The sequence below is a fragment of the Meleagris gallopavo genome, chromosome 3 (assembly GCF_000146605.3).
Source record: "Meleagris gallopavo isolate NT-WF06-2002-E0010 breed Aviagen turkey brand Nicholas breeding stock chromosome 3, Turkey_5.1, whole genome shotgun sequence".
Lineage (NCBI taxonomy): Eukaryota > Metazoa > Chordata > Aves > Galliformes > Phasianidae > Meleagris > Meleagris gallopavo.
In genome coordinates this window covers 11,599,354-11,612,620 of record NC_015013.2, presented here as the reverse complement: position 1 = coordinate 11,612,620, position 13,267 = coordinate 11,599,354, and the positions used below count along the sequence as shown (strand labels likewise).

At 39.1% G+C, this 13,267-nt stretch overlaps 1 protein-coding gene across 3 annotated transcripts in view; it reads right to left on the bottom strand.

Moving 5' to 3' along the window:
* Positions 1-13,267, bottom strand: part of LYRM4 (LYR motif containing 4) — a 79,735-nt gene that overhangs the window by 32,860 nt on the left and 33,608 nt on the right. The window contains exon 3 of one of the 3 annotated variants that reach the window (XR_002113004.2): positions 5,096-5,217. The exons of the other annotated variants lie outside the window; for them this stretch is intronic. The gene's annotated coding sequence lies outside the window, so the exon portion shown is untranslated. The remainder of the gene's footprint in view (positions 1-5,095; positions 5,218-13,267) is intronic. 3 annotated transcript variants of the gene reach the window in all.

Below are 13,267 nucleotides of genomic sequence, written 5' to 3'. Positions count from 1 at the left end.
AAAACCAACACCAAAACACCAAGATATCAATAAAACAAAGGGTGTTCCCCCATTCCTGAGAAAAGACATGCAGCGTGATTACAAAGCGTAATGCTCCAGCATGTCCTTCCCCTACTGAAACATCACCTATACCATGCACTTTATGACTGAGCATAATGATACAGAGGAATTTTTACACAGCATTAAGGAAAGTGTGACCAAGATTAAAAAGCAAAGTGACAAAATTCCTCCTTCGTGCTGAGCACTGGCAAAACGCTGACACATCAAGGGACATCACTCTTACACCTAAATACCAGACTGTGATGTTATGAATGATGATTGATCTTCCTCACTAGGGGATCAGCTTAAAAGATTGTAAAGTGAGGACTCAATCACAGCTTTATGTGACTGAGCAACATAGGTGACATAAAATGCTTGAAATCCCCTTAGCAAGCACTGCCTGCAGGCAGGCATGGGAGTGTAACTGACATAGAATGTATAGGAAATTATAGGGTCTGCTCTTCTTTCCCATCAAAAGCATCCCATCTTCTGCTCCACTGCAGGTACCTACAGCTAGAGAGGATTCAGAAAATTAAATGTAATTGTAGAAATGGAGCACTGACAATTATTTCCACTGGACACATCACTCCCCTACAGAACATAAAGCAGCACAGATCTCCAGTGTTTGTTGAAAACTTGGGACACATCATCACTGAAGGACAAATGGTTACCTTAACAGCTCTTTTACCTGTTACCATTAGCATAATCAGTGTGTTATTTTATGTTCAGCTCTTAAGAGAGATTAAAAGTCACAAAATATTTGACTGAAAAAGATATAAATGTGTAGAAAAGAAAGTAAAACAAAACAAGGAATTAGAAGACAAAACATGGTTGAGGATGTTATGTCTGTACTGAGCATGCAAAGCTTTTAGTCTTTTACTTCTGAGGTTGAAAGAAAAGGAGTATGTTTTTTTTTTTCCCTTAAACTGAACTACCTATGAAGTTCATTTTATGGATTTAAAAAAAGTTTAAAACCAAACCAGACCCCATTCTCACAACAAATCATACATGCACAGTTATTAATTCCACCAGTCACATAGTGAAACGTTACCTCTCTCAATTACCCACACATGTTAAATGTGTGATATGTGCAATTTTTTTGGATTAACTTTAAGAGATGCAAAATGATTTGTTGCACCTAGTTATAGTATTTAAAAACATGCATAAGTAACAATACTTCATGGAGCTAACATTTTCTTGGTTGACAGAACTACTGAAATAACAGTGTCATGGAAATGCTAAGTCATGGCTTGAACCAGTGATTGGGCACCTGGTGGGAAGGGAGGGCCAGCCCAGGGAGCTCAGGTACACGCGACCTATGGAAGTAGCTTACAAAGAAGAGGGATCTTGGAGTCTTTAGCATCTACAGAACAAGTCTGCAAACAGCGCATCACCTATAGGCAGCTCTACAACGCAGCAGAGGTTTGATTCCTGGGGTATCTGGGCAGGGAGCCAAGAAGTTCTGTGGACACTTTGGCTGTTCCCAGCAAGCAGCCAGGTGATCTTCCCTGTGACAAGATGCAGAAGAAAGATTCATGCTGGTGCCACAGGGAGGAGGAGGAGAAGTCATCACAGGGCACAAGTTTCAATAGCAGGGAGGGACTTTGGAAAAAGACTGTGTTTGGAGCACTGATAGATCTCTTAAATGTGTCCTTGAGTTTCCTCATTAGAACTGACTCAACTTCGGGAAGATCTCAATTTGTCTCAAGGCTTATGAGCCTCAAACACAACTTGCAGGGCCACAGGGTCTCAAGCAAAGTCCAGAAGGAAAAAAAAAATCAGATCAAGACTCATTCCTATAGCGTAAGAGGATACAAGGTCACTTAAGAAACACCACACCATCATCACGTTAATCAGCAAGAACATGTTTAAGAGCAAGTCCGCAGGAGTTACTCTGCAAGGGAGTGGTACTTGGAGCACAGACCAAATGTCAAGTACACGGCAGGGTGAGGAGGACCCAACTGATACCTGACTCCAAGAAATAGCTGAAAAGGAATAGAAGCAGAATGAATACAAGAGAAAAATCAAAGGAGAATGAAAATGAGAGCCCTCCTGTCCCCAAACTCCAGTTCAGGCAATTAGGAAGAACTGCAGAGTCATAAAAATTTTGCTTTACATCAACTACACCTGTTTATTATTCTAGTTATCACCAGGCCGCTGCTGGGGACTATCTCTCCCATGGATGACTGTGCTTTTAATAGTACATAGAGTATCCAGAATGCCAAGTTTCATAATGAACTGTAACAAATGTTTTATGTAAAAATGAAGCAGTAAAAATAGTTGTGTAAAATGCCTATACTTCTACTAACTGTCCTGCAAATACCCACACATTACAGACAATTTGTCAGTGACAAGGCTTCAAACTTGGAATGATAGAATACTGACAGGAGAAAATAAATGGAAAAAAAAGCGTCCTCTGGCTTTTCTGCTTCAGATGTATATGCTGTTAGACCTCCTAGGCTTTGTTTAGTTACCTTGTACAGGGGATTGGAATTCTGTTCTTGTGTGCATGTAAGAATATGAACGCATGGCAAAATCCAGTAGCTACACAAAAAGGACTTTTAAACTATTGAACCATTCCTCAGCTTCAATTGCTTCCACTCCTTGAACTTAAAATTCAATACCAAGCCATTAAGCAATTCTGTATTTGCCTCAAAGAACATCTGACTGATGAGAAGAATGACACATGATGCTACACCCAAGAAGCCCCTTGCAGGGTGATGTGCTTCATCCTTCCTACAGGGCAAACGTATTGCTGAAATGATAACAGCACTGTCTAGCAATAATAGATAATAGAGCAGAAATTCTAGGATGCCACTCCTGTATTTGTGACCTGTTTGAGGGCTGCACAAATCTGCTGTTTTTTATCTCCCCCAAGTGGTCAAGAGAGTTTTAAGTCTCCTTAGAGAAGCAGCTTCTCTAGGACAACTTCTCCAGTCAGATGTAAAGGCTAGCAATGGAATTGAAAAACTGCACAGCTAAACCAAATAAAAAGGTCATTAAGAAGGCAGAAAGCCCAGGAAACATTCAGTCTCAGAAGTAAAACAGTTAATCCACATATCCCCATATAACACCTAAACTTAATTCCTGACTTGCTTTCCAATATACAACAGTCTGAAGTATAACTTGAAATAGTACCTGTGTTTGACAGTTTACAAGTGGGTTTAATCACCTTAGTACAGATTTGCTAATAATTTATAATCCAATTCATCTTTGAAATAACTAATATTTCAAGCACCTGACACCAGAAGTATCCAAACTAATATAATCTCATTGCAATTAATAGCCTCAAACCATTCGATTGCAATCTATCACTACTTCTCAAACAGCACTGATTGCAATTACATTCCACTTTTCCTTAAAGTCTCCAGTAAATTTTAGAAAGTAAGCAACTGTCCTTCACCCTTTCAGTTACACATATTTGTTTTAAAAGGGTTCGGAAGAGTATGGAAAGAGAAGAGGAGATCTTTACTGTTATTCTAACTATATTCTAAATCTTTTACAGATGTTAATGTGGCCATAGGCCAGCTTAGACAGGATATAAACAACTGTCCTCCAGTTTGCTCTTTCGTTCAGTCATTAGCATTCATATTCATGAAACATACTTTATCCTGGAAGCTAAAAGCCTCTCTTTATTCAAGGAACAATTACACCTCTGGCTGCATCATAAATTACCTGCATTCTCAGGACAACATACTTATTATAAACTTCATCTAGAGTAACAATCCTAGATATGAGAGAAGTGCCTGATAATTACTAAAAATGCTTGGCTGTTTATTTAAGCTATAAAGAGTGCTATTTATACATTGTTGTCAAAGTGACAAGGATCACTAAGAAATCTTCCAGTCAGTGAAAAATTCGAAATAGTAAATTTCCACTGGTGTTTGTACTTACTACTCACACACACTGAATTTCCCAAGAGAGATAAATGCAATTCTATGATTGATCTTTCCCAAAAAAAGGTCTACCTGGAGGCAGCTGGCTTGGGCTGGGAAAAAGCAGTAACCAAAAAGGCATCATTCTCATTATGACAGGCAAGGGTGGCATTGAAAATGATAACAAAGCACTTTGACTTGTCAAAGCTGTCCCTGCAACTACGATGAAACACACACAGCTTTCCACAAACTAAAGTTCAAAACTATGTCTCACCTTCTACTTCCACTAGAAAAAAATTAAAAAAAATTAAACGAGCACAATTTTATAGAAACAAGGTATGAATCACAACTTTGGCTTTAGGTATAAGATGATGGATCCATTACTGTTTTATGTTTTATGTTTTACTTTTGACTTTCTATGGTAAGTGTTGGATTCCACTATAGCTAAGACTGAGGAGTTCTTTTAGTCATTCTCACCTGCAGAACTTTCCAGAAAGAAGTCACCATTCCCCTTTGCTAGCTGACTGAAATTTTCTGGCGTTTGATTCTATGATTCCATAAAACACATAGGCTTAAAATCCGAAAGTTCTCTGTAACTACTTCCTGTGCAAGAGAGCAGACCTGATTCATGAAAGAACAAAACCATAAATCAAGTGCGAATGCTACTATTAGGAGTAGGCTGTAGTTCTGCAAACTAAATGAATGAGTTCCTGCTGATTCTTGTTAACACAGTAGTGGAAATAGTACTGGCAATAGTAATTCAGGATAGAGTTGCAGAGGTTTCAAAAACCTATGTGATTTGTCCTTCTGGCCTTCAACCTTAAGAAAAATCATCAGTGCTCCAATACAACCAAAGAGAACCATCAGTGGATCTCCCTTTGTTCAAACTGTGATTAACAGCTGCCCACTGTGTTTGCTGTTTTCTGTATAAGACACTTCATGCACAAAAGACCAAATTCTTAGCCAGCAACATGCCCCAGTACACATTACACAGGGAGTCCCCGTGCCCACCGTACAACAAATATTGGATCATGGAATTGGCTGTGCTAATAGTAAGCTGAGTAAGTGGCTTTTCAGTATTATTATATTGCACATTTTTATCACAAAGTTTACAAGGCATCTGTACACTGGCTGTGTGCAATTGAAATCTGGGCAACATAATAAAGAAAAATGCCTCTTACCTGACTTTCCATAATTTGGTCTACAAGAATTCAGAGGACTGAGTCTCACTAGTATGCTAAACATTGGCATGCCATAGTACAGCAAAGAGTCAGTTGTTGGACAACGAAGAATGTCATGTAGCCTAAGAAAAAAAATTATAAGGATTTTTGCTTCTCTAAAGGAAAAAGAAACCTAGACTGACAAGTCTGCGGAACATGCGTCACTTATGATGAGCTCATACAGAATTTCTTTTAAATTGTTGAGTTTTAGCTATGCTACTTTTCTTCTGCTAAGGCATTCCTCTCAAGTTTTTCTTTCAGTGAATCAGAAAAAGGAGTGTTTCTGTCTCTCCACATACCTCTTCCATATATTTCTTCAAAAAAGATCCACTATTTTTTTCCCCAAATATTTTTCCGTTGCTAAAGATACTTCTTATATCTACACCACTTTCTAAATCTTAGTACCACGTTTGGAGGACAGAATTAGAAAATTAAAAAAAAAAAAATTGAGGAATTCATAGCCAGACAGAAAAAAATCCGCCAAATACCAAAATAACTATTTCTAAAGCTGTAATTTACTGTACTTTTACAGCTCTGTTTACGAGTACAATCAGGTTCATATAGTAAAAATAAAGCCAATAACAAGCCAAAGCCTCCTAGAAAGGCACCAGGCCTTAGGGTGTCTTGATAGACCTTGTTGAGCAAAATTATGAAAACATACCTTACAAAGTGCAGAACAAAACGCAAACAAATAAATAAAACTAAGAAGCCCTATCCAATTCCACAAAATTGAGTTGAGGTGTGCTTTAAGTAAAGTTTATGCATCAAATTTACTTCAAGAAAAAAAAAATTCAGTCACCCTTTACATACAAACATAACACAAATCAATTTCCTGAAATACTGATATATAAAATAACATTAAGCACTCTGGGATCCAGTCAGGGCAATGAAAGCAGAAATGCAGAGAAAAAGCAGGCTCAATTTTCTGCAGAGGTATAACACAGTTTACTCTGTATCCAGTAATCATGCAAGATGCCTAATGCTCAAGTCTCTGGCATCATTTGACAAGGTGTAAAGAAACCTCTGCTATAGAACGTTTTAAGGAGGTAAAGTCCAGCCACCTTATGACTGAGGTCAACTGCAAGCTAGCTTTGCACATGAAAGCACTAAGAAAATGATTAAAATTTCTAGCTTGATGTTTCTATGTACTGGTGATTGTAAGATACTGTGGATTCTTCCAAAATAACAGTATGGCTAACAATGCTCTATTTTTCTTCTTCCCAATACCTCCACGTTCAAATAAACACACCTTATGATTCTATAAGGGGAAGTGTTTTTTTATGATTCTATAAGGAGAAGTGGTTTTAAACTGAGATGGGGGAGGGTTAGTTTAGATATTAGGAGGAAGTTTTCACACGGAGGGTGGTGAAGCACTGGAACAGGATGCCTAAGGAGGCTGTGGATGCCCCATCCCTGGAGGCATTCAAGGCCAGGCTGGATGTGGCTCTGGGCAGCCTGGTCTGCTGGTTGGCGGCCCTGCACACAACAGGGGGTTGAAACTAGATGATCACTGTGGTCCTTTTCAACCCAGGCCACTCTCTGATTCTATGATGATTCGATGATTCTAAAATGTAAAAGCTGGATTAGTTGTTTTTTCCAGGTAGCCTATAGCAGTACATTCTTCCTGTGACATTACGTATCGTAACAGCCAAAATCTACCTACAATAACCAGGAAATTCATCATCTATGCTCACAAGTTCTTGAAGAACAATTTGCTAGGTATCCATAGCTTCACATGGATAGACACAGAAGCTAACTTGGAGCAGAAAAAGGATAAAGTGAACTTGAATTTCTTCACAGATTACATAAGGAATTAAAGTAACCTCTTCAGGACCCTTGGGAACACATTCAAAACAGATATGAACTTTTAATCCAACCACTGCAAGCTCTCTAATGCAGAACTGAAAAATCTGAAGAACATTTCCTGAAAGAAAAACATACAGCACCCAACATCAAAAAGTGTCTTCATATTATGCAAGCCTTAAAACACCCTTGTTGTATATGCAACTGGAAATTTACCTGTTTTAAAAATGGAGAATCCAAGAGTGCGAGTAAAGAGAAGAAGGGTAAACAATTTTCTACATCATTGAAGTTTCTGCCAAAACCACAAGAATTGGTAATATTCTAAATCTCGGTTTCTTGATGCTACATACGCTGTTATCTCATCCTTTTCAAGTATCTTATGGAGCATACTTGTGGTTCTTTTCTGAACACCTAAGTATGCACCTCACTCCCACTCAGCTATAGAACAAAGGGCTGATATTTACCTTTGCAAAATTTCATTAATACTGTTGAAATACTTTCTTTCTTCTCAGGAGAGACCTTCTTCCCAGCATCACATTCTTCACATTCATTCTTTAGCCATGGAATTGCCCTTCTGTTTTTGGCGAGTACCATTTAATATCAGTTATTACAGAAATATACTACAGATCACTAGAATTTTCTTCCACAATAGCGTGGCTCTCACATAAGTATTTCAATCTTTCAAACAAAAAGACTACGTCAGCAACTATTCTCCCACGGGAGAAAAATCTGATGTTGTTTATTAAGAGGCAAGTTACAACAGCATGCTTTCATTGCCTTACTGTAAGTGCTCAAAGACAGCTTTGAAAGAAATAGGTACCCATCAGAAAGGACAACACAGCAAACACATAACTGTCTCTTACAACACCTTTTCTCACTGTAGAAACCAGAAATTCATCTCCCTCTGAGTCAAGGAAGAGCTGCCAATCTGCAAAATGCATGGTGGTACAAGCATCCTTCTGCTTGTGGGTGATACAGGATTTCTGTACCCTGACACAGAGATCCTTATCAACTCCAAGCCTGGAGTAGCTCTGTACTCCTCTTTCACCTCCTGCTAGAGATGAACAAGGACAGGAGCACAGCCTCACATGGGAAAGGGAAGCAGAGAGACAGAGGTGGGCTGAGCAGCACCACGAACTGTGCAGAGCCGCTGCCTGGATGCTGCTGCTCAGTGTCACACAAACTTGGGATTGGCTGGCTGCCTGTCTTGGTAGCATTACTGTCTGCTGCAGAACTGTAAATCCCTTGTCCTTTTCATCAGCAAATAGCAAATAGCAGAAACAGACCAAATAACTGTGTTGTTATCTATAACACAAAAAATGTAGTATGCTTAAAAACTAAGTGCTCTTAGAAACCAAAGGTTTGGTGTATTTTTGCAAATACTACATTAGTAATGAAATGTTTGAGTCTAAATATACGTTGTTGCAATACAGGCAAGCTTTTTATAAAAGGAATTTTTCCATTCCCGCTATCCCTAAATTTCTCTATGCTTTCATAATCACAGATAAACAATGATGGTGAATTTTCAAACAGACCATTACTCCCAAACCTGAATCTCTGCTCAAAACCCAGCAGAAATGTTTTCCAACAAACACATTTCTAAAAATGGCCCAATAGCACAGCACAGATTTAAACAAAGAATGTGAGCTCTTCCTCAGTGGGATACTAAAAACAGCATCTCAGTATAATTTTAAACACAGCCTCCTAAATGTGATAATAGGGCACAGGTATATTAATGCAAGGAACATCATCAACTCATTCTCCTCTTTGCAAGCTTTCAGGCTCTTGAAGTGTCTTGTTGCCTTACTTGATTCACAACCAATACAAATGAGACCCAGAGACACAGACTGGCAAAGCAGACAGCTGGATCAAAGGCAGACAGACGTGGCTTGGTATTTTAGGACCTGCACCCCCCCCCCCCGCCTCTTACAGTAGCCTTCTTTTGCTCACAAGCTCCTCTACTGTTTTTTCTCCTTTGGAGATCTGACTTGAAGGACAATAAGACTTAAATTAAGGTTTAAAATAATTTGGTAGTGGATGAGCACACACAAAGCACAAAGAGAGGAGAGCATAGCACAGTGCAGAATAAGGACAGACTGACTACACAGACAGGAACAGAACTGCACGAGCAGCTCCAGTGAAAGCAAAACTCCTGTATCCATAATCATCTTAATAATGAGTGCTGAGCACAGAAACAGCACAGGAAATGTTTACTGCTTTGTTTGCATTTTACCTTCTGATGAATCCTAGGATAAATAATTATGCCAGGAAACCACAGGTAAAAGTCTAAGTGATCAGATGATAGATATCAGGTCTTGATAGTCTTTTTGCATCTATCTCAAGCCCTAGCATTTCCAAAAAGTGTCTGCACTTGATTATTTTAACTACAGGATCACGTCCAGCACAGATTTTGCTGAAATAGATCCCAGTGATGCAGAATTTCCCCCTTCAATGTGATTTCTACCAACTGCTCTGCTTGTTCAATGCTATTAATAAAAGCAGCAAACAAACAAACCACAAAAACAAAACAAATCAAAGAGAAATCTGAAATGCCCCCATTATTACTAAGAAGAAATGGCAAAGATAAATCACATGTTAAATCAGGAAATCAAGCTCTCAGTACTTCCAAAAATGATAGATGGTATGGGAAGTATTTCATGGGCTTTATTGCAGCAAAAAGGTGTTCTGATCTCCAGGGTTCACAGTTGGAAGCTGCTGAACACTATTCTTGTGAGACAGCATTGCAGAGAGAAAAATTTGCAAGTATGCATAACAATATTACAAGTTAAAATGCCAGGAAGGAACACAAAGTCTTCCCTGACCACAGAGTCAAATCTACTCAATGTTTATTGTCTGTGCAAGAAAAAGAGATGAAACTTTGCAATGACATCCTGATGAGAAATTAAAAACAAGCTGAACTTCTATCTCTGTATTTCAACAACAACAACAAAAAAACCCACCCACAACCCCAGATGTTAACTTAAATGTGCTTCTTTGCCTACCATCCATGTCCCATGTTCCAGAGTTAGATGTGTGATTGTAAAATGCAAGGTAAAATTGTTATGTAAAATTGAAATTTGTTGCGAGAGGGATGGGGTTTTAAAATGCTGTATTTAGGCTGATAAGATAAATGCTAAATATACGCTATTTGACAGATGTAAAGACAGACTGTTTCACAAGTGCTATTACAATTTGTACAGAACCTTAGAAACTTCAGGCTAATAGCAATTTATACAGGTGAACTGCCAAGAAGTGGAAAGAATGCTGGTTTTATTTTTGCTTGTTTAACCAGTGCACTGCTGAGATCCAAAGGAGAACCAAGGGAAAAGTCATTCCATATACAGAATATACAGAACCTTTTCTCTAAATAGCTCAAGCCTGATTATTTGTTTAGTTGAAATAAGTCATGCTAGGTATTTGATTATTCGTGTTTCTGCAGTTAGTATACAGACTAAATACAATAAATTTGGATTCTGAAAGACTTTTCCTTATGACAGAAAGTCAAGCTTGGAAAACAAGTTCCAGATCTATCATGTAATACAGATTCTGATTTCTTTAAAGCACAGCCTAACTATTATTTATAGCAGGAACTTCCACACACAAATGTTTCATTATTTAATTCATAAAGCAACAACGTGATCATGTGTCACTATGATTCAGAGCAATGTTAACCTTTCTCAGAAACCATAAGCTCAAACCACAGCAGGAATCGCAATCAAGCTTCTTGAAGTGTTTCAGGCCAACACCATGCTGCTGTGTTGCATCTCTGGTGCCAGAAAAGAGTTCCTTCAAACAGCAGCAGGAAATAGAAATTAAAATGGGTAGGTCATAAAGGAAAAGCAATGAGCGGTTATCGATCAGGAACAATCTCCACATACATCAATGATCACTAGGAATCACAGAATCACCAAGGTTGGAAAAGACCTGCAAGATAATCCAGCCCAACCATCCACCTACCACCAATATCTCCCCACTAAACCACGTCCCTCAATACAACACCTACATGTTTCCTGAATACCTTCACGGACAGTGACTCCATCACCTCCCCAGGCAGCCTGTTCCAGTGCCTGATTTCTCCTTCAGAAAAGGAATGTTTCCTAATGTCCAATCAGGCCATTCCCCCTAGTCTTATTGCTCAGCTGCACACACTGCAGAAGTGACAATTTTGATCTCTCAAGTTCATGAAGCACGCTGACACTGTGGCATTCATCCTTATAGCACCATACGATCCATGGCTAAGAGCAGACCAAGAGTAGAACCCGGGAGAACAACATGAAGCCGTGACAGGGGAGGGTCAGGTTGGATATAAGGAAGAGGTTCTTCACCAGAAAGGGTCAGGCACTGGAATAGGCTCCCCAGGGCAGTGGTCATGGCGTCTGATAGAATTCAAGAAGTGTTTGGACAATGCACTTACATGTAAGGTTTGATTTTTGGGTGGCGCAGTGTGGAGACAGGAGTTGGATTCAATAATCCTTGTGAGTCCCTTCCAACTTGGGATATACTCTATGATTTTAGACATCATCAGCAATTAAAAAAAAATCTTGACCTTCAGTCATAACATTTCATAACTTCAGTCATCCATTTTTTCAATTGTTCATCACCTGTTTTTCAGCTACTGACACAGACATTTCAAAATTGGAATTACTTCTGTAAAGCACTTCTTCTTACTTCTCATTTCCAATTAATTGTCTGTGCACAACAGGACACATCCAACTGTACATACATAGTCATTAGGCCGAATATGCAAATGAGCAGCTGAATGCTAATTTTCTTCTGTTACAGTCAGAGACTGCCTTGTTTGACAGCAAAGGATGCCACGAGCAGTGAACTGTAAATGCCTCCATGTGATTGGAGATGCAAAAAATAACTCCATGTGTGATACCTGAGGTATGAAATTCTTGGTCCTGGGGAAAGACAGAGAGCAAGGGTAAGATGATGGGCCTCAAGATGAAGATGGGCAGCTGTGAAGGCTGAGAGAAACCAGATATGGGGTACCAGGCAGGAGCATTCAGCTATGACCAGACAGGCTGTTTCAGACTGCAACGCCCTGAACTATTGGTTGTACTGAGGAAAGAGAAGGATCCAAGGGATGGAACACCTCCCACACAAAGACAGGCTGAGAGCTGGGGCTGTTTAGCCTGGAAAAGTGAAGGTGCCAGGGTGACCTGATAGCAGCCTTTCAGGATCTAAAGGGGCTGTAAGAAAGAAGAGGACAGAGGAGAAATAGATAGACAGGACAAGGGGAAATGGTTTCAGAGAGGTGGAGGATGCCCTGTCCCTGGAGACATCCAAGATCAGAGTGGATGGGGTTCTGAGAAACCTCATCTAGCTATAGGTGTCCCTGTTCATTGCAGGGGAGTTGGACTAGATGGCTTTTAAGGGTCCTTTCAACAGAAATGATTCTATAATGATTATATCTACTGTCTCTCAGAGCTGCACAGAATTACACAGAGAATCATGATCACAGCACTCTGTATTTGCATTTATTTATTGAGCTGATCTATTCACAATCCAGACAACAGTTTCAGATCTAAAAGCAGCATGCTAAGCATAAATTTGCATTTTGTACAAGAAATAACACACAAATCATGCTGTTCTGAAAGTCATGTTGTGTAAGAAGATCCAGTATTAATTTACAAGGGCAGGACCTCAAGTACACAACTGCAAAGTGTCAGTAATCTATGAAACATAGGGTAGTGGTTATTTGGTGTCTCTCCCCACATGCTCAAGAGAATCTATTTTAGCTGTACACCTATTATTTCATAACTCCAAAAGCATCAAGCCCAAATGATCAGAGCACTGTGTGGCAAATCTAATCACAAAAGTTGAATGAAAATTAAGGGAGGGAGTTAGAAGCCTCTATTTCATGCTACAATTTTAATCCTTTTGCTGAAGAGGTTAAAGAAGGCATTACTACAAAAACATCTTAAAATGGGAAGCAAATGGCATTTAAAACAGCTTCATTTCCTACTTAGAGTAGACTTGAGAGCAAGGGGAGCAAGCATGTAGGAAGGAGAATGCTCGAAGAAAGAAATAAAAGCACAGTAACTGGCACTTCCCTGCAATAATATTATCAGCCTGCTGAGAGCAATTACAATAGCACAGACAGCACTTGCTTTATTGTGACCTTATTGAATTAAATTACAGGAAAAAAATACTGAGATTCAGCAGGGAATTTATTAGAAAATTTTAATGCCAACTTAAATTTGATCCAAAGGCCTCAATATTAAAGGTCATATCCATTACTGTGCTGTGGGAAACCTTGGACCTCTGTTCCTATCAACTACCCTTTCTCAGTTCTGGTTTCTTTTCTTTTCTTTCTTTCTTTTT